The sequence below is a fragment of the Vanessa cardui genome, chromosome 4 (genome assembly GCF_905220365.1).
Source record: "Vanessa cardui chromosome 4, ilVanCard2.1, whole genome shotgun sequence".
NCBI classification, from domain to species: domain Eukaryota; kingdom Metazoa; phylum Arthropoda; class Insecta; order Lepidoptera; family Nymphalidae; genus Vanessa; species Vanessa cardui.
The window spans coordinates 3836401-3860448 of NC_061126.1; the positions used below are offsets into that span (position 1 = coordinate 3836401).

The 24048-nt window shown below is 30.0% G+C and overlaps 1 protein-coding gene across 3 annotated transcripts in view; it reads right to left on the reverse strand.

Annotated features, from left to right (window-relative positions):
* LOC124544507 (tyrosine-protein phosphatase Lar-like) overlaps nucleotides 1-8084 on the reverse strand; it is a 112453-nt gene extending 104369 nt beyond the window's left edge. For all 3 annotated transcript variants that reach the window (XM_047123102.1, XM_047123101.1, XM_047123100.1), the window contains exon 1: nucleotides 7892-8084. The gene's annotated coding sequence lies outside the window, so the exon portion shown is untranslated. The remainder of the gene's footprint in view (nucleotides 1-7891) is intronic.
* Nucleotides 8085-24048: the final 15964 nt, after the last annotated feature.

Sequence of the window (24048 nt, forward strand, 5' to 3'; positions counted from 1 at the left end):
AACTATCAGTTGACGCCATACGGTTATTATTCCCGAAGGTCTTTTGCGATTGATAATTTATTTCAACCACCTTGACAAAAGCGTCCTCTCTAAATCGAGATGTAGATTACTTATATATTTGTATGTATAATACTAATTTGTACTGTAAACTGTATTAGCAATCCCTCTGTAACTCTTGCATAATTTTATCAAAACAGCCTGCTAATGGTTTTTGTTAATTTCGCGTCTCAGCAGTTCTGGAGATCCGGTCACAGGTCTCGTAAACAATCGAATAAGATCGACTCACTTCACAAACTTGCTGCATTTAATAATATTCCATATAAGACAAGATTATATTTCTCAAAATATAATTATATATGCCTAACTAGAAATTTATATACAAATCACTACACCCTGGAGGTAACAACTCAAAGAATTTGTATTACTATTTTTTATATATACGAGACGGGTTGTTTGAAAAGTTACCTAAAACAAACAAAGGACTGTATTTATTCTAGCGATGCTCAAAGTAATACCTAAGAAAAAGATTTTTCGTGAATAGCAAATATGTAGGCTAACTAGTCAAATAGATGATGATAGTTTTTTTGAGCACATCGATAGTACACATTTGTGCAGGCTACACAAACCCAGACAAATACTCGTGACCCGAATAAATATTTGTTTTGAACAGAACACGAACCCATTCAAAGTTATAGTACACATATAGAAGACACAAGTTAAGTTACAAAAAAATATACCAAAAAATATTCACATTTATTATTCGTAAAGACCCCGAGGGCCTTCATTCGAACTCTAGATTGGGCCAATAATTTTTTTATTGAGTTTTTTCGTCGAGAAAATCTGTCACAGCCAGTTTCGTAACGTAACATGAGCCAGTCGACGTATATTACTTAAAAACTACCCGCGCCTCTGATCATGTCAGAATAATTGTTCCTTTGAAGTATCTGAGTAATTATTTTCAGAGAAAGAATAACACAGATGGAATAACATCCCCCTAGAAAATCTCGACTCTAGATGAAATCGGTCACAATATTATTATTTTTAAAATAAATGTAATTAAATATGTCCATATGTAGTCGCTATAGAAATTAATGATTCTTTATGTATGTTATTATATTATCATAATATTGGTTGATATAATTTGTATACACTTGATTTGGATAGAAGCTGATTAAGGTAGGTGACATAATATTTATATAGAAACCAGTAATATTTTATGGAAAATATGTATGTAATATGTACTATCATAACTAGAAGATTTACACATTTCTCTAAGGACATAAGATTTCTGTAGAACTATTCCTATGTTCATTATAATTTGCTACGATTTCAATGAATCAATCAACCCATCTAAATTCTTGAAATATGCTTTAACAAACTTCCTCGTTGAATTAATTTGTCGTAAATGCTTATATATATCTTAATAATATATTACATGTTATTTAATTGATTAAGAAAAAAATATATAAGTACCATATAGGTATTTTTAATATAATAAGCAAGTAGTAAAATAATAAATAAAATTTTAACAAAAAGAAAAACCGACTTCAAACAAAACACTATTTTAAAACAAATGAATATGCACGAAAAAGTAATAAAAATAATTGCGTATTCAACATATTTTTTAGAGTCTTCCTAAGTTAAATGAAATGAAAAATATTAGACTACTTAAAAGTCGATTAACGATTATATCATGTAGTTATAGTTATTGGTATATTTGGAGCCGGTGTCAGCCACGGTGCCCTTGCCCCAACAATCAAAAGAAAGAAGCGATACGAGCCCCTTGATTGATCCAGTATATTATTGTGTAAAAGGTAATTTGTAAAAAACATATTTGTCAAAGTATTCTCGTATTGTTTTTTGATAGATATACTGTAGGGTTTTATTGGCTGACACCGACTCCAAATATAACAATAATTATAACTACATGATATAATCGTTAATCGACTTTTAAGTAGTCTAATATTTTTCATTTCATTTAACTTAGGAAGACTCTAAAAAATATGTTGAATACGCAATTATTTTTATTACTTTTTCGTGCATATTCATTTGTTTTAAAATAGTGTTTTGTTTGAAGTCGGTTTTTCTTTTTGTTAAAATTTTATTTATTTTTTGATTTTAAGTGAAGCTGATGTTGACTAACTAATTTTTTTTTAATATGGATAGATTAAACGTTTCGTTTATATGAGTCAGAAACTACTTCGAGGACAATTTCAAAGGAAACTTGCGAATAAAGCAAAAATAGACTTTCGAAAATGCGGATTTAATACGTCACGCGGCGTAAACAACAAGGATCCCTCGAAAGAGCTGTAATCGAACTCAGCAAAAAAGCTTTGAAAAAGACCAACTATATTTCGTACATCATATGACATCACATCACATACACAAAATTTGATTAAAGATAGTAAGAAATTCTGCCCCATATCGCACCCTAACTGCGAGCCGTATAGGAGTTCCATCACTACATAGTATAAAACAAAGTCGCTTTCTCTGTCCCTATATCTTTAAATCTACGCAACGGATTTTGATGCGGTTTTTTTTAAAAGATAGTGTGATTCAAGGGAAAGGTTTGTGTATATAAAACATGAACAATATAGTAAAGAAACACTGATAACTTTAGAAGTTTGCGATGTGATGTCGTATATAAACAATTTCTGTAGTATATTTAGTATCAGTATTGCACCCGTGCGAAGCCGGGGTGGGTAGCTAGTTGATTATAATATTCGACTATGATAATTACATAAACATAACCACATTACGGAAGGTGACTCAAATATCCAAATAACCTATAAATAAAAGATTCGACCGAGTATCGCTAACGTGCTCCTCAGAATTGTTCCGTTCCCTTCCGTTCCGTTACTTTGTCATGGATCCTGTGCTCAGAACCTTACCAAACTTTCACCAAATTACCCTTGAAGTATATATTTTATAATAAAAAAAGAATCATCAAAATTGGTTAACGTGATTTTCAGTTATTCACCTATTTGTCGCGCATATACATAATGCAAATATAAGACTTATGTCGTTTTCACATGGATACCATCATCGGAAAAAAAAATAAAAAATGGGACCCCACGGGAAGCACTACCTTTCAAACAAAAAAAAAATTATCAAAATCGGTCCACCCAGTGAAAAGTTATGAGGTAACAAACATAAAAAAAAAAAAAAAAAAAAAAAAAAAAATACAGACGAATTGATAACCTCCTCCTTTTGGAAGTCGGTTGAAAATATATATTAGACGTCCAAGTTTAACGAAAACAGACTATCTGCAATTCGATATTTCTAGATTAGACGTTACAGTCGGTAACTATAGATAAACTTTGGACTGCAATTGTAAGTGCTTCCCCATTAACGCTCAACTGCGCTTAATGTCACAAACTGTAACTTGAACACGTATAACCTTCTGTTTTCGAATGAGTTTTAAAAAGTTTTCGTAGTTTCAATGTACTTTACGAGTACAGCGCTTCTGCCTATATTTATTCTTCTCGTTTTAACGATATGCTAATTTCAGAGCAACACAAATAGCTATTAACGTTGTTATATTTCAATTAACCAAATGAATAGCTATTTATTTAACTAAATAACTATTACGTATACATTTCATTAATTAGCGCTCAGTATCTGTTCCACAGATACTGAACGCTGATGATTGAGTAAAAAAATCAATTTAAACATTTTTTACACTAATAATATAATACGTATATAGTCATTTATGAATTAGTTTTAAATTCTAATCTTAAGTTGTAACTCATAATAGATAGAACTCTATTACAATACATAGAAAATCATCATGAACAAAAAGAGAAAAAAGAAGTCATCGCAGAAATTTTCGCAGGTTTTTTTTAGTATAGTCTATATTTTGAATGAGCCTTTACATTTAATATAATGGTGTAAATTTCAAAAGGCATGCACTTCTTAGCAACACACATAATTCAATTAGACTTTTTAAAATACATGCTTAAATAAATTACATGAAATTTAAATCTAAAATATATGTGAAAGACAAGATTCCAAAGTTCAAGGAACATATTAAATTATACATTTCATCTGTATAGTGATTAATGATACTGGATTATTATGTCACAACAATTTATCATAATTTGAATAATCCAAGCCAATGAAGCTCGTTAAAGACTTGCGGTTGGTGTTCAGAAAACTTATAATTAACTTGAGGCTAGTTTGAAATTCTGAAATTCAATCGCAACGCTTTGAGAAGTTAATCGATGAAATTTTAGTTTAGTTTTGTAATTATTAAACATAATATTAGTTTCTAAGTGGTCTTTAGGTATTATTGTTTTTTGATATAAATGGACTTGTTCAATTTAAAATTTAAATTCATTTAAATAGAAAATTATTATTGAGCTGAGATGACCTAGTGGTAAGAACGCGTGCATTTTAACCAATGATTTCGCGTTTAAACCCAGGCAAGCACCACTATATATATGTGTTTAATTTGTATTTATAATTCATCTCGTGCCCGCGCGGTGATTAATATCGTGAGAAAATCTACATGTGTCTAATTTCATCGAAATTCAGCCACATGTGCATGCCACCAACCCGCATTGAAACAGCGTGGTGTTCCATGTTCCAAACCCTCTCCTTAATGGGAGAGGTGGCCTTAGCCCAGCAGTGGGAAATTTACAGGCTGCTGCTGTTACTGTATTGAGTTAAATTTTTTAGGGCTATTGTTTATCGCTTCTTGTCTATTCTCTATCGCTCTCTCTTTCTGTCTCACTTCTGATCAATAGCCTTGATCGTGGGTTACTTAGATAATAAGCTCTACATTATAATTAAATACAATATTTATGTCGATATTCACGAAAGTTAACCAAGGCCACACGCAGGGCGAGAACAAGGTTTGTAGTTAACCATAATAACGACTTAAATTAATATTACTACACTATGTTTACGAGAATTAAAATAGTGTAACTTTTCTACCCTTTTATTGCGATAAATAAGTTATTATAATTACTAAACCTTAGCTTACACTTTACAATATTACGTTGTGTAGTGAAAGGTAATGTTAACACTAATATGATCAATTCGTTTTATAATTTAATACAAGAATTTCATTAAATTTATTTATTTATATTAATTCATATTATTAGACATTGTCACTCTTTTAAGTTGAAGATTTGCTTTCTCTATGGGCATAAGATTCTTGTGGAACTATTTCTATCTTCGTTGAATTTGTTACGATTTCAATGAATTAACATTCAGGTTAACTCCTTGCAAATTGCTTCAACAAACTTCCTCGTTCAATTAGTTTTTCGTAAACGCTTATGTATCTTAGTAAATATACCAAAGTTAAAGTTGTTAGGTTATGTAGTTTCAATGAGAAAGTTACTTAACTTACTAACCTACCCCCACCTTCTCCTTTGCGAGTCGATTTCAGGAAAATTCGTGTTTAGTTGCTGTTTATTTTGAAAGCTTAAAAAACACCGGTTTTAAAATATTTTATCATATCTATTCCTATATAGGCAGGAGCTAGATGCGAGTAGCTGAAAATCGATCACAGTGGCGTGCTATTGAAGAGGCCTCTGTCCAGCAGTGGACGAAAAAAGGCTGTCGATGATTCCATTATAGAGTATGACACTTTGCCTCTCATTATTATATTAACACATGAATATACACCGCAAACAAGATGGCGAACTAAACAACGTCAGTTCAGTTTGTCAAAAGACATAAAATTATGTACACATTCATATAATTTTCATAAAAACTCTAATAAACAACGTTTATGCTCGGATAAAAATGTATGCTGTATTATGTTAAGTCAAATAATTTTATTCGTTTGACGATTTTACTTGTTTCTGGATTTTATTTTATGTCTTAACCTAACGTAAAAACTTCCTGTCATAAATAGTTAGTTACCAAAACATATATCGACATGTTAGCGAAACAGTAATTAAAATTCAGAAAAAGCAATCCATTGTTATAACATATTTCAATAGTCCAAACATCTATAATCTTCAACATATAAGACGCAATTTCTCATTCGAAAATAATGTTATTTCTCATATAATAAACCATAAAATATTTTGAAAATCAATAGTAACTTATTTTTATCACAATATGTTGTGAAGGTTGTTTTGTAGCGCCTTTAAGAGTTTCCATTCAGCGACGCGTGCAATAACTTACGTTGGAGCATTTATTTTGTATTGAGTTTTGATATTTTATTATTGCTGTAATAACACGTTAAATATTATCAATAACTTATTTTGAAAGTAATGCTATAATTTAATATCTAAATACGTAATTTTAATATATAATAGGCAAAGAAATTTAATCGCTGGTTAGTATTGATCCAAATATGTCGCGCTAGTATTAATCAAGTTCTTGAAATCCACATGCACTGGAGTTGAAATGAAGTTTTTCTTAAAATTACATGAAGATATTTTCTAAATTTAGTAGATATATAAAACAAGAATATAATCAATTAAAAATAACATCCGTATATTTTATTTTTAAACTATTTAAAATATTCATTTATCATTGCATTTATATGTAATTGTACCTCCAGAGATATATGCCTACGTTATTATTAATTTCATGGATTTTCTAAACTCAACAGTATAATATTTTAAAAAACTCTATCGATTTTAATGCCTTGCCTAAAATTTGTATTAATCAATAATTCCTTTATGAATTATATTGATATTAAATAATACCCAATCTCTTATAAGATATAAAAATTTATAAAACGTATAAATTATTATACTTTTAAGTTGAAAATACAATGAGTATATTTTTTAATCAAAGAGTATTTCTGAATACATTAAAAGCAACATCCAATTAATTAAATAAATGAATGTATTATATATATAATTTGAAGAAATAAAAATGAATATCCCATGATAATGAAATATTTTTTTATAATAAAATTAATGTATAATTATTAAGGTTCGTGTTTTATTTTTCAAACTGGTTTAAGCATTTCTTGAGTACGAAGTGTGACTAAAGGGCTTGTATCTTTCTCTTTGAACCCAGAGATTGATTTTTACTCAGATATAGTGCATATCAAAGTCCAGTAATTACGATTCATTTAAATATTGAAAGAAATGCCGTAATTTCCTTATGTCATTATAATATGCTGTTGTGACGTCATCAAATTTAATAGAGTCGGTATATTAAAAGCTCTATAATTTATATTTCATCAAAATTGTTCATATCAATGTTCTCTAACCAAGGACCTTTTCACGTAACGATTTGTATAAATACTATAATCTCATTATATTTTATTAATAATCTCATTTAAAATTAAATCATATTAGTTTAATGTATTAAAGTACTAACGCAAGTAAAAAGTCAAAATAAAAACCATATTCATATATGTAAGTTTTTATAATTCTATCGTATAATAAAATAAAAACTGTCCAGGTAGCTTGCTAAAACAGATTCAAGCGTGCGGTTCGTATGTGCCCGCCCGTTAATTATAAAATGGCTGAACCACGTCAATAGTTGGTTCTACATTTATATCCGCAAAACATACTAATTAAATACAAATCACTTATTATACTACCGTTTAGTCAAACGTGTGTTTAGCCATGTGCAACACACACAAATAATAATGATTATCCTCAGTTACTTATTCTACTTCAATAGATTAAAATACTACGGAAATTATTTAAATTGTCATCAAGGATTCGATGTTTTATTCAAATTTGGCTTAATTTATTTGAATTTTATTCTAGCGCGTTTAAAATATAAACATAACCCCTACAATTAATCTGTATCGTTACCATGCCTTAGAAGACTAAGCCTTTACTTAGAGGTAATAATTCCACGTTAACGCAACCTTAAGCTCTATAAGCCGTCGGTAACACGACAATGCGACTTTATATTTACAATTTACAATTCTTTTATGCTAATTTTATTAACCACAACTTACCGGGGGTAGTGTATGATGCACAAACGTAATACACATGCACGCAAGCACAACACAAGTCACAAACCTCGATCGGTCACAAGCCAATGGGGGTCAATTCCGAACGCATGCGGGCACTATCACGTCACATACACTATGATAGGTCACAGTTTTTATTCAGTTACGTAGTAACGACAAGCGTGCGCCCGTTCGTCGCAGCCTCAACTGGCTGGGGCGACGCTACCGCGCGTGTCCTTCTCCCCTCCCCCCGCGCCACTCACCTCGCACCACGGCCAAATAGAAATAAAGTATGCGCTGTAAGGACAGAACGTAAAAGAAGAATATCTAGATACCTATGAACTAAATTAATCGGATGTAAAGCGTTGGAAAATTCGAACTTGGTACTGTTTTAGTTATAGCTGAAATCTATGGAGTATATTAGAGATTTAACATTCGTTTTCGATTAATTCGTTGGGAGTTTTTAGGGGCTGTATTGTCTACTAAACTAAAAATAGTGGGAAAACGAATTTCGGTTAAGACGAATTGATGTAATTAGTTTAAATGTGATCTTAACTTGCATTGCTCATTACGTTAAAGTTAATTTTAAACAAGATTTATAAGAACGCTACGCTTCTCAGATAGTTAGCTGCAAATACCGAGTCTCTTTATATTTTTCTCAGACTGCATAAACGTTATGTTGAATTTCTAATAAAACTTCTGCGAAAGTTGAATTGACTTTAAAGTAACTATTTAGACCCTTGTATTATTGTAATGAAAGTTACTTACACGTATTGTGTGTAGACGATCTTAGAAACGTTCGTAGACTTTAACGGCGTAACTATAAATTATTATAGGCTTAATGGGAATACCATTACACACAATTAAAACCCATTTCAATATGACATTTAAATTTTTATATTTTTAACTTATTTTTGTAATCATTAAAAAATGTCTAAATCTAATTTTCTATTTATATGTAATAATAGACGTGTAATGATAATATTTAATCGATTTTTCGTTATATTTTCGCATATTATTTTATTATATTGATTAAAACACAAATATCATAAATCGATTTTGTAATATATACATGTATATACAACAATATATGTATATTTAAAACTAGGCTTAATACGGTACTCGGAAGACCGTCCAAGTTTGTCACAAAGGAATATTTATCATTTCCACCGTCTTCAAATAGACAAGCTGTTTTCATTTTGGTTTGTGTTTCAATAAACCGAATGAATACTAAACGATTTTAATATTTATTTCATTTTAGATAATCGACAGATTATAAACATGTACATGTAATTAAATGTATATTTGTATACATAATAATGTATATATCGTTCTGATACATTTAATATGAATTATTTGAATAATTATTTAAATTATACACTGTTCAGAAACATAAATAAAATAACATGCACAATTAAAAATAATCATTGAATTCGATATTTGTATTATTTAATTATCTTAGAATAAAATCGCTTTAAAATTTATAAACAAATTTATTATTAAGAAAAGATTTTATCCATATATAAAAGGCGACCATTAAAGTACTTTTAAAGGATTAGGCAAAAAGCGTCCATACCGTTTTACATCAGAGCTGTGCCACGGCTGTTTCTGTAGATTTATTTTCTTTTGAAAGTGTTTCTTTTTTAATAACGTTTTACGTTTGGTATTTCAAAACATACTTAACATAATATCCGTTCCTTTATGATAATAAATATAAATAATGCATTGTGAATTAAATGTTATAATGCCTTAAAAATATTCAAACATGTGACTGAAAAAGCAATAATCATTAAAAATTTAAAAAAGACATTTGTTACACAACCGTAGTGATGACGTAGCTTCTGCGTAGCTATAGCGTAGCTCTATGCTCTTAGTGTTGTAGTGCTACGATACTCACAATAGTGCGAGAAAGGTAGGAAATTTATATTTGCCTTCATTGGAATTTATAGAAAACAGGTTTCAATCTACCGAATAAGTATTTTTTTAATTAATTAATGCTTTTATAACCATTTATTGTTGATAAAAACAAATTTAATGTAAATGAATAAATACTTTATGTAACTAGGGCGTTAAATATAAATAATATGGAACTTATTTAAAAATAAAACCGTAGGATAATCGTTGTATTGTTAAACAAATTCGTAGGTTTCTATAAATAAGAAAATATATAAATGAATAATTACAATATATAAAGTCTTAACACCAGCGCTAAGCAAAAATATATATTAAAAATACTTTTTGTACATATTATGTACGAAAATGTCAATCAAAGTTATACGAGTATATTTTCTGTAAATAGTTTTATACATATATTTATTGGATTCAAATTAACACTAACAATATATTAATAATAATTTACTTGATTAAAAATACTGCTACGACGTAGACTTTTATTCCGTTCGCTGCTTACTTCTAAAACAATAGACACGCCTTCATAGAGACGCCTGAGATTAATTAAAATGAGTGATATTTTATAATAAACTGGCGGCCAATGAACAGAATACGTAGACGATAAGCGCAATTCACAGATTAAAATCTGGTCACGCACCACTGAGACTTGGTTGTAATCATAACTCACATCATGGCCGGTGGTAAAGTAATGAATTGTGTTGAAACTACAATGTCTAAAGAAGTTTTAAAGATAGATTCAGCTGATTTTGTTTATAGTAAAATGGTGCAGTAAGCTCCAATTTCGTTCACAAAACAGAAACAATGATGAAATAGACAAAAGAAATGCTCAAGATCTTAATTAAATTTTTTCGTGTCAGTCTTATATATTAGTATTCTTTCGAATTAGTCCTTATGAAATGCAATCTGTGTGAGCCAAATCCGGTAAAGTAGTCTTGTCTGAATATACCAATTATCATAAAATCGGTTCGACGGTAATGAAGTTGATCTTCTACAGCTTTTAGAAGCGACGAGTTGTAACGATTCGGACGGTACGAAAACATTATCCAAGAAAAAATAACGTTTGTGCTTATAGGATCAAACAGTGTCGTCAAGACAAAATATTAAAAATAGTTTATGATTATAAATTATTATATAATTCTCGATAGTTATATATAGATAGAAATAACTTCTTAACTCAATATTGAATAATAAAATTAATCGGTATTAAAATTATTATAATTAGGGTAGTAGGGTAGGGTATATAAAATAATAAATTATCCTATTTTCAACCGACTTCAAAAAGGAGGAGGTTATCAATTCGTCTGTATTTTTTTTATTACTCACTCTAGTGAGTAATAAAAATGTTGTTATAACAACAGTTCATTCTTCAACAGAGCAAATAAAAGTCTGTTAATATCCAACAGCTGGACTGAGACATATCCTGCTATTAAAAAGATTGATTGGAACTTATTCCACGCAACCCTACGAGTTGAATCCACATGTGGCAGAATTTCATCAAGTCAGTTTCCTTCACAATCGAACACTGAATTATCATATGACTTTATTTATTTAAGTAGCGCATGACATGACAGCATTCACGATGCATGACTTCTGAATTAATCGACATATAACATAGTAAAATAAGCTTATTTTCAGAGAACATTCACATAATGTATATAATAAAAAAAATACCAAAATGAGAAACGGGTAAATGTCTAATTGGAATGATTTTAAATGAAATATGGGTTTATTATAATATATTAAAATAAAATAATTTATTAAAAGTATAACACCTCTTATAGCCATCGCAGAAATTGCGATTCAACGGGAAATGCTGCTAGCATTCTTCTCACCATTTCAAGCGGTCATTTTTACATACAGTAACTACTTTTAATTTTTATTTGTACATAATTGAGGCCTAACGAAATAATTCTAAATAATTCTATTCTTATTTTCTCTACACGTTTTTAGTTTAATAAATAGTTATAGCTGTGTAGAATACTGTTTGAGAAATTAATTCGAACAAATTAGCAGTTATACTCGTAGATATATGTTTTGGTATAACGTGCATCTTAACCGATGATTGCGAGTTCAAACCCAGGCAAGCACCACTATGTATATGTGCTTAATTGGTGTTTATAATTCATCTCGTTCTCGGCGGTGGAGGAAACCTGCATGTGTCTAATTTGTTCTAAATTCTACCACTAGTGCACTCCACCAACCATTGGAACAGCTTGGTGGAATATATTCCAAACCCTCTCCTCAATGAAAGAAGAGGTCTTAACCCAGCAGTGGGAAATGTACAGGCTGTTACAGTACTATATTTTTTTCTAGGAATGGTTTAGAATTTGTTCTAGAAACTCTTATCGTTTTGTTACAGTTATGTTTTTTCTTTAATTTTGGTCTATATAACATGCTTTTATGAGTTTTTTGTTATGTTTAATTTAGCCTTAAAAAAACTATTGTTTTTAATTTGTTTCACAACTTAATAGATTAAAAAACAAGCACAACAATAACTGTGCCTTTAGTATTTTTTTCTTATGGTTTCCATTCTTAATGATTTTATTTTTAGTTTTTACCTTGTTTTTATATTTCTATTTTTGGTTTTAAATTTATTTAAACAGTATAATAAGTCATAATAATAATAATTCCATCACTTTATTTCTCTCTTAATATTTTTTTATAAATTAAATATATTGAGTACACGTTCGCATTATCTAGGCTTGTAAGGGCAGGATTTATTCTTTGTCCGCATTTTCATCTTTTCTTATATCAAGCAATTAATTTATGAAACGGAAATTGTCCCTTCGGCTGTAACAATTGTGTTATTACATAATGATATCATTGCATTCCATTTCAGTCAACTTTTATTATGTAAATGACGTCACGTAATTAATACATTAATTACATAAAAGTAAGTACCTCGTATTTAGCGCAATGCCCCATAGGTAATTTGGGGGTATCATGATGTTTATTAATGATCCACATATAATCTTTAGATTATACACTGTGGACTAATCATTAAAATCCATATACTTCTATACAAAAACACATTTAATTATACTGCCCTTCCGAGGTATAACTTACGAGGATTGGTGTGCTTTAATTCAAAACTCTATGCAGTAATTTCTGAGTTACGTGAGCATGTAGAGCAAGTTACAAACTCTACATAATATACAAGACATATTGTCAGCCTCATTGGGCTAATGGCTAGCTTAAAAGCTGCAGATCACAATAACTAGATTTTTAAACAGACTGAGGTGATCAAATTTATTACGTTTTTATGTATAGATATCTAAAAAGGAGATTCGTTAAAAAATATGTGTTGACAGTTCCGAAATTTGAAAAACACGTTAAGACGTTCTTGCACTTGAACTCTCCCTAGTCTTATCGAATGTTCGTTAACTGTCTTTTGTATAATATCTTCTGAATAGTTGATAATTCTTCAACGTGACTAAAATCAACAAAAAGAATATTATTATCTTCATCTATAAAGATAATGTTAATAATTTGATAGATGCTCTGATTTCTAACAGATAAAATAACAATATGATAAAAATACTCATTGTGTATTCTTAATGTATTAGATTAGTACATGGCACGATTCTATCATAGTATAATATATCCGAGCACATTTAAACTTATCTCATACTATCTCTAAAACTACTATTTGGAATAACAAAATGTACTCATTTTTTATTTACATAAAATGTTACGCTATTTATTTTGGACAAGCAGTCTATGATGTATTAGGGTATGGGATAACCCTCTATACTGTATTTTAAATATCATATGCATGTATAATTCTTTGTTGTATTTTTACTGCTATAACGTATAAAAAAAAAAAGTAAAGTAACAGCCTGTAAATTCCCACTGCTGGGCTCCTCTCCCTTTAAGGAGAAGGTTTGGAACATATTCCACCACGCTGTTCCAATGCGGGTTGGTGGAATACACATGCGGCAGAATTTGTATGAAATTTGTCACATGCAGGTTTCCTCACGATGTTTTCCTTCACTGCTGAGCACGAGATGAATTATAAAGACAAATTAAGCACATGAATCAGCGGTGCTTGCCTGGGTTTGAACCCGCAATCATCGGTTAAGATGCACGCGTTCTAACCACTGGGCCATCTCTGCTCTTAATGCTATAACGTATGTAAGATATTAAATAGTTCTAAAATAAACTCTGAATTTCCTCCTCATATCCAAACTCCTGACTTCAAGTCAGTCAGGATAACTGTTTGAAGGACACCCTACTACTACCTACCCTATACTGACATGTAACATGCTTGTCACTCACAATTCGCTAATTTTGCTACAAGCTAAGCTTCACTTGCTTAATAGCACGCTGAATAGCTTTGAAGTTATGTATTATCATATATATCGCCGTTTGTCTTTGGATGACATAGTAAATCTTGTTATATTGAGTATCGTTACGTCCTTAAAATTTAAATCACTCAAACTTCACAAAATTTTTCTTTTTACACTACACAGCTTATTATTCGATATTAAGATTTTAGTTATAGTAAAAAAAACACTTTGATAATATAGGTATTTATTAATCAACACTCCTTTCTTGTTCGTGTCTAGCCGAACGAATGGCTGGTTTCCGACTTTTATTATAAGCTTAATTTCTACTCAAAATAAAAACTATGTTATTAGTCAAAATAAATATTAAAATCTAAACGGAGAGAATCAATTGAAATACTACAATATTTTAGGATATAGTTTATGCTTTTTTTAAGTATTCTATTTTACCGTAATATATTTAAATGTAAATATATAAAGTCGGTAACAGTATGTAGTCGTAAGTACTTGACGAAGATTCATTAATATAATGTATTTTTTTAAATTGTCACCTATTTTGTCGCATAATCTCTTCTTCATAGTGGTTTCTGAGATACGCCAATTTACATAAAAAGGATTTTGTATATGTGTGACTTTATCACTATTCGCTTAATAGGCATCCAGATCCGACAAATTGCAAGCAAATATATACATATATAATCTCATAACGCAGTCAATATTGATTCATTAAAAACTTCGAATAATAACTGCTTTTTTAAAATCATCATTCAATAATAATCCTATGTTGTACGAATATATTAATATTACTGAGTAAGTCACACCATATTTTATAAAATAAAATATATGAAAATTGTAATTGAAAACATGCCTTATAACTTTATCTATATGTAAGAGTCTCAGAAAAAATTACCTTCAGACGGATTTTGACCTAATTTTTACCTCCTTCGAGATTTACACTCTAACCCAATGCTAATAGAATCCCTTAAAACTACATAAATTTATACTTTATGACTCATATATTACCCTTAAAATGTACTAGTTTCTTTTAATAACTGAACGTTAGTCGGTCAAATAGGACGTGCGAGAGCCAGTGACTGTTATCGTCTTAAATATATTATAAATACAGTTCTCCCTTCTTTTAGATAGTCTTCCGCCAAACGATTGCCTTTAAGGGACTTAAGGCTTATTACTGCTTTGACGATAAGGCTGCTTATTGCACCTTTGTGAAACTTGTGTTAGTACATATGTATGTTTTAGTTTTATAAATAAACAAGTACAGAAATATGTGTGCCTTGTACCTGTTGCTAAGTTGGAGATTAAGATATTACCTATTCGCAATTGTGTCGCTCATGTCTGTAATTACACTAGCTAATTTGTGTTTGAAACTAGAATATGAAACAAATCAATAATGTTTACAGAATAATGGCTGGTATTAGACTTGTATGAAGATCAGACTAGTAACGATTTAAACTTCTTAATCTATTTTACGATTAAGTGTTCTAATAAAATATAGTAATAATATTTAAAGCCAACATCTTACAAATAGTGCCATGGGAGCACTAAAAACTCTTTTACGAGGGCCAAGTTCCTAACTCCAATTAACAATTTCATATACCAATAAATCTTTTGCCTGTTGCTTTGAATTATAATGTTTGAATTAAAAACTATTACAAATTTAAATCACTCACAAAAAATCGGGATTTCGCAGAATGGGAAAAATCCTTTATTTTTTAATAAATATTTAATTAAAACGGTAAAAAAGATTAGTAGATTAGTATAACATTTTATTCATAAATTTTTTTCTCTATTTCTACTAAAGAATAACATACCAAACGCTTGCTATACTTACGATTGTAAGTGTCATCAAATCTATAATTATAATTTATTTCGAGAATTATTATAAATTTCTAAATGAATTAATTAAAGCCACTAAAACACTCTATCGCCTAAAGTATTTTGAAAAATAAAAAAAAAAATTAAAACGAATTCTATGAATACTATATTTATTTGAAACAAAATACATTTTTATTCAAGTAGGCTCATAAAAGCACTTTTAAAACGTTATGTTAACGTAATGATTTAATTGTATAGCTAAAAAAAGTTATAAAATCGCTGATTGAATTACACGAAGAATTATTTTTCTATATTAGATTATCAAAAAGGTTAATTATGATTCGATTCCACATTGATTCTCAAATAAATACATTAAAACAAGTTTGCATAGCTATATCTACGTTTACGACCAACTGATTATTAAAACGAGCAGCCCTATAATTGTATATTCCCCTGGGCGTCTTCACAGTAATCAATTGCGTGCGTCGTTCATCCATATTTTTATAGCAGTTGTGGAAAAACTAGTTAGCTCTGTAATAACTGTAATAGGATTTTTTATTAACTTTGACTATATTGCTGTCTCGGGGCAAATTGCTTGATTGTTTTATGGTAACCGAACAATGGAAATTATGCTAAGAACGTTAAGTTTTCTATACGTATCGAAAGTCATGACTGTATATTATGAAGTTTTAATGAAATTCTAAATCAAGTTTTAATGAAAGATTAGTCATGCGAGACTTTATTACAGACAGGTCTATGTCCCGTTCGTTACTTGATTTTTTAGTTACTATGGTAAACTCCTTTTGATGATTTCTTATAATTACATAATATAAAACAAAGTCGCTTACTGTCTGTCCCTATGTATGCGTAGAACTTTAAAATTACGTAACGGATTTTGTTGCGGTATTTTAAATAGATAGAGTGATTCGAGAGGAAGGTTTTTGTATATAATACGTGGACAATATAGTAAAGAAACACTTATAATTTTAGATATTGCTAATGTAATGTCATAAATAAACAAATCATGTATTGTACCCGTGCGAAGCCGGGGCGGGTCGCTAGTTAAATAATATAAAAGAGTACCTACCGTTCATTTAATATATCCATTGAAATTTAATGAATGTAGTTTACATTCATAGGATAAATGTTTAAGCATATTATGTTTAAACAAATAACGATATCTGAACTTTTGTGGATATTTTCAAAAGTTGCGTCTGTCATGGTTACGAGCTAAGCAGTTAACACGCCCTCTGACGTCAGCTTTATGTTTTTTCTGCATTTAAACTTCACCGTTCGCATGTCGAACTGTCGATTATAATATAAAAATTCACATCCGCTTAAAACGTTGTTCAACTTTGCAGTATCGTTATTCTATTTATATTGAGTTTAACTTGAATAAAGTAATACAGTGCATTTTGATACTAAAGATGAAAAAGAAACTAAACGTCACTTGACGCAGTCCTAAATAGATAAGTACATCGAACGGGCGGCGTTTCTTAACGGAATGTAAAGCAAGATTGATGTTTCCACAAAAGGATTTTAAACTTCTCGATCACAACATTGCGTTGGACTGTCCAAGTCACAAGAAATTTCACTGACTAAATAATAATTATTATATTCAATCGATGCTATTCGGGGCAACTGTAAGAAAATATTTTGTCATACTTACCTTATGTGGGTAAATTTACGATATTTTTTTGTATATCTAAAAAGCATGGCACTACGAACAACATCCATCCAACAACCAACAAACCAACTGTATTTTCTTAGTGTGTGACAGCTACACTTGTGAATCGCTAAACGTCGTACTACTTTACTAGTGTGCGTATTTAAAATGCCCAACTGATAACAAAATCTTCGATGTTTCTCTCGTCTTTGGTAGTCTAGACATAAAACTAAGCACAGATATAAATCTTCTTAACTTGTGTATGTAAGTTTATATATCATTTTACCGGCCGTCAACGAATTACTTCTAAATTCAAATATTATAATAATTGCTGGAATTATATTTACTTGTTATACAGTTAGACGTTATTCGATTTTTTATTTTACATATAAATTATAAACCGTACAGCAATATTTCTGAAGCACGACGTAATATTCATTGCGAATGTATTATTAGACTTATTCACATAAAAAATAATACTTATGAACAAATTTCTATATCAATTTGATAAAATAAATTTAAACGGAAACAAAATAAGGCTTTTACTTAAGACACACCAAAGTTGTGTGGATAGGAAATAGAATTGGAAAGAAAGATGGACGGCCTCGTCGAAACAGAGTTAATGGTTGAGTGAGAGCCGGCTGTTTGATTTATTAAGAATCGATTGTCATTCAGCATTAAGCGGACAAATTAAATCGGCTTAATTAATAGCCCTTAATAAATAATCCAATTCTCAACTTCATATTATCATTTGAGTATGATTAATCGTTTGTTGGATCGATTATTTTCGCACTGAGCGTGTGAGATATTTCTCTAATTGAAATGATCGTGATAAATTAATAACTTTTGATACAAATTTTAGCCATTAATTTGGGTAGACTTATAAATTAAACAGAACTCAAACTAATTTAATATTTATTATGATGATGCATTGTACGTTTCAAGTGTAATCTAAGAAATTATAAATATACAGAATGATTTATTGAACTGAGCGTGAAGGCTAAATACAATATAATTATTGCTACGCCTTGTCAAAAGTTACGTCCAAGATGTAATTTGAAATATATATTCCAGACTCCATCCGTTATGTTTTTCATTTCATATGTTATATATTTATATCGAACTTATACAAACGATGATGCTGATATTCAACCAATCAAAAAGATTTTATGACAATGATGACGTCACCGTAGATGGTGATGTCATAAAATTGTATGATATTCAGATCGATGAAATGTTCGTGCACATTTAGATGACAAAATAATGTAGGTATTATTAAAACATCGTCTAAATTAGTTAAAATTAAGTCAAAATGTTTCACAGATTTAGGATCATCAGGAGGGAAAATAAAAAGGTATTCTTGCAATATATTCTTGTCGAATAAAATTGTTTCACACATGATATAAAGCCAACCAACGCTAGAACAATGTGGTAGAACAAAACTTTTTCCGAAGCATTAAACTATTTCATAAATTAGTCATTTACATAAATATATATAAAGGTGCAATTAATGCGTTATTTTTCTAATAATATTTGAAAAAAGAAAAAAAATCATGGAAATACAATATTACCGATTATATTGAAATCAGATTCCGTAAAAGCAATTACGAGGGCGCCGTGTCAGAGTTCGCGGGTGAAATTTGAACTGGTAACGGAGTTATGCACGCTCATAATTAAACTACGATTATAAAACAAAATAAAAAAAAAAAAAAAAAAAAAAAATTTGTTTATTAATCATCAATTCACCGCCAATAATTGAGTCTTAGATGTATGTCAATTACGCATTTATTAATTTAATTGTAACAAAAAATTCATGAACGAATAGCATCCTATAAAATAAATCTCTGAATTTGAAGGAAAATTGTTGAGTACCTAATTGTAACTACATAGTTTCGTACTGGATTATCTATAATCTATGTTCTGAATCAGTAAAGCTTTTTTTTATATAATCTATAACATTCAATGCTTGCCTACTTGAATTAAGTTTTAGTTTTTATATATTTTATGTCAATGGCTCAAACTATTACTGGCCCTTCAAACTGTTATACAAGTACAAATACTATAACAGATAAGTGGGATTCAGACATACTTGAACAAAAAACAAATAATGTTTTCATACCAGTTTAACTCAACTCAATTGAATACAATTAATAGCCCACAGTTGGGCTAATTTTATATATCATAACAATATAACATGCCATGTTTCGTACACAACATACAACCTATTTTTATGATGTTGCTACTTACTATTTAACCTTATATCATAATTGTTGTTTATGTTTAGTTCTTTTTTTTGGTTGCTTTAAGTCTTAATACCTTAGCTAGTAAAATGATCATCATTAAATTTGAATACATATTGTGGGATAAATAAAAGGTCATAGAGTAAGAGTACTACATGATACCTAGACCCCCCTCGTCCTCGGCACCTTGATGCCGCTAGGTTGACACTTTTTATGAAGAAATACTTTTAATTTAACTTTATTTTTCTACACAAAATTTCAAGTTACAAAAGCTTAACGTTCAAGAAATTTTCTTCCAATATCAGAATGTACACTTAGACTATTGTGTTAAAATAAATAATAAAACTGAGGAACTAAATTGTAGATAGTGCACCTAAAATTACCTACATCTGATCCAAAACATGTGTGTCATTTCCTCAATATCCAACTAGAGCGGCCTATGAAAGTTAGAGACTGCTACCTTAGCGTTCAACGAGAAGCGGATGGATATAATATAGATATTTCGACACAACATACTAATAAATATTTTGAATTATAGTCATACTATGTAATTGAAAAGCGAGACTTAAATTGAGAATAACACAAAAGTAATATTTTATTATAAGCTTATTATTTAAAAAAAGAAGTACTTATGAAAAAGAAATTAAAATTTACAGTTATATAATTAATTTTACTAACTCTCATTTTATCGACTGTAACATTCCATTATAATTCTCTTTTTGAGAGAGTTAGACCTAATATTAATACAGTACCAAACCATGAACCACCTATTACTAAGTGCTAATTATTGATGCCATACGAAACCTCGAAATCGAACAAATTCAATACCAATTAAATACGTCTAAGTTCAAACCATCTTCCCTATTTTTTTAATATTTATAATGGTTACAAACTCCATAGTGTTACATTATTATTAAAATATATTTTATACTTTTAGTATCATAGCATCATAAAACAATAACAAATAATGATTGTCGTACAGTCTTACACAAAAGGTCTTACATTGAGGCAGAGATATTGGAAAGGCATTTAATCCGCTACCGCCTATATATATGTCACATCCCTAAAACCCGTTATATAACAACTCGCGAACTACTGGAAGACGTAATAATACAGCTGCTTTGCTATACCGCTACAAGCTAGCGGAAATTAACAGCGTTTAGTTCGCAGTGGTGCCGAACGGAGGCACCAGCGGAACTACCACGAGATAAATCTCTTATATCCAGTTTCAATATGTGGCAAACTAGACCGGTCAAGGTCTAATATGACGACATTGATATAACTATCTATATCATTAACGTTTTAATGTATTAGTGTACCTAAAACATACATACTTTACTGTTTCAATAAGTATATAAAAGTTTTGTAAATTGGAGAGTGACAGACAAATCGTTACAGGATGTGAATCTGAATCTGCTGATAACTGCGGGCTCAAATCAAGCTGGTTTATTTTGTAGGAAAATATTTTTTTGAAGCTGTCTAATCATATGAAAATCTGCTATGTATGAATCCACCAATTCTTATTAGAGCTGTATGCCCCAATAAGCAACAAGTCATTATAAAGAGCGGAGTCCTTCTCACTGTAGTGGAACTTTCAGAACATATTATAGATACAAAATATACGAAGATTTGTCTCAAGACCAACTTTGATTCCTCAGCTATTTACGACTCAAGAATATATCTTCTCTTAACAACATCCTACATTTACATCCTAGTCAAGATTATTATACAAACCTCATACATAAATAATCATTCGCACAATTATTCATCGTAACATTCTAGCACGCGATAATCTATAATCAACTTACTATTTAAAGTTCGTCGTTTAAAAGACTAACGGCTAAACAACAAAGCAAAAGTATGCAACGAGCATGATTTGTAAACTAATACAACTTGCAATATTATCATACTTAAAACTTCGAGAAGTTTATTAAATCAGACAATTCATATATTATTCACTGATTTTTTTTCGTGCTTTTTTTAGGAGCTCAGGATGAGTATGAGTCTAGATGGGCCATTGGTTAGAACGCTTATATTTAGTCGGTCATTGTGGGTTCAAATCCAGCTAATCACTACTTAATCTGCGATTGTGTAATTTGTGTTTATAATTCATCTTTGTATTAAATGTAAAGATAACTGTCTGGTAATATTATATAGCTAGGTTATTCACACCTGTTATTCCAATTACCCCTATCTGTTTGGTGCCCAGGCAAAACTAATTTTGAGTTTTAGATTTAAAATCTCAACAATTGGTTAAGATTTCTTGTCTCAAATATATTCAGACATTCTTAGTTATTTACCAATTGTAAAAGAACCTCAATCTTTAATATCGTTACTAAACAGTAAAAACATATCTTTATTGGTATTTTTTTTTGCATTAGGATCAAAAGGACGTATTGACATCTCTCAATAGTAATATAACAATGTTACATATAATAATTTCTATAAAATTGTCAATAACGTTGTACGTTTTGGTTATTAAAATAGACGTTCGAAGATTACATTTTAATCTCGTACACTTAAGTATATTCCTAATATAATATGAAATTTAAACGAATTGCACTACATTAAGCAAACTCTCCACTCGTAAAATTACCTATAAGCTAACCTTGTAATACATCGATGCCGAGTTTCGCTTAACTTCATTATCGCGAAGCAATTACTGGAGCCAGCGAGTGTTAACAGTCGACCGTGCAGTAGGCAAATGAGCATTTGTATATCACTTGCTCTAAATCATAGTTTAATGCAGCGTTTCTCTGCCTATTAGTGAAGCGAAGCGTACGAATTTCGTGAAATTTTACAAATATATATTAATGTTATAATCGATACAAATGACAACCGTTTAAATTTGTTTTATGTATAAAATAAACTTTGCAGACAACTAAATCATTACATACGAGTTATTTGGAAAACGAAAACGAACTTTATTATCATTATCTTATATTACTACAGAAATTTCTATGAAACGAATGTTTTTTGTAATATAAGATTTTTTTATAGGTAATGTTAAGAATCCATATTCAATATTATGATGTGTAATATCATAATAAGTTCAGTGGTCCACTTTGCTAGACAAAATGCCGCAGGTCTTAGGTAAAAGTAACACATTTTAGAAAGCATGTATAGCTGCTGATTCTGCCGTCTCATCGGATCATAAAAGTGAGACTATAGAAAATGCTCATCTGAGTTTGCCCAAACACTTGTGTTATATATACTGGCTGGTCACCCTCGAGATCGACCACTGTGATTTGAGTGAGTGAGTGAGTGAGGTTGTCAATCTCGAGGCTCGGGCTTGGCGTTATAAATTTATTATTCCTTCTTATAAGTATACAATACCGATAATTCCATTAATATTTTTGCCTTTATAAATATTAAAAATAATAATTGATTCTTGATTCAAAATTCTTTAAAAAAAACCACAAAGAGCTGAAAATTATCAGTAGAACCCATTGTCATAAGTTTCATTGTAAATATTTGAAGTAAATGTTTTATTTACTTAACCCTTGAAAGCTGCTTTAAAATTCAATGTTTGTTTGTCTTAACGTTTCGTAACAATTACATTAATCGTGAATTCAATTTAATTATTCTTAGCGTTTATTTTCTGAAGACATGAGTTTGGTTTTGTTGTAATGAAAAAGTACAGGCTGTAAATTCCTCCCTCTTGAAAAAGTAAGTCTGGTTCATTATATCATGCTGCTATAATACGAATTAATGAATACACGCAGATGAAAGATTTCCATCCAAATCTGATTTCCTTATGTTGTTTTCCTTCACATGAGGAGGAATGAACACAAACTAAGGACAGGAAAATTGATATCATCATCATATTTTGTTTCACTCAGGTCAGACAATTCTTTAGTAGTAGCTAATTATATCCATTTTTTACGGTTACATTTTTATACCGCTAAAAAGCATTAATTTGCTCTGTTGTGTTCTGATTTGGAAAGCTACTGTAGGTACAGTTATAAAGGGATAACTGCTTAGTTCTCCGGGTACGTACCATATACAAGACATGTGGTCGATCCAAAGAAAACACACTTATTGAAATAATTGCGGTTAGTATCTAGTCCATTATTTAAATTCCAAATAATTAGAGCAATGATTCAAAGAGGTGTTTATTATTTGTTTTCTATTGATTGAAATAGAATTTTGAGGCATTTAGCTGCGGAGGCAATAAAGCAGCGACGTTAACTGTATTTCGAGTACTCTTGTACTAAGAATAGCCCT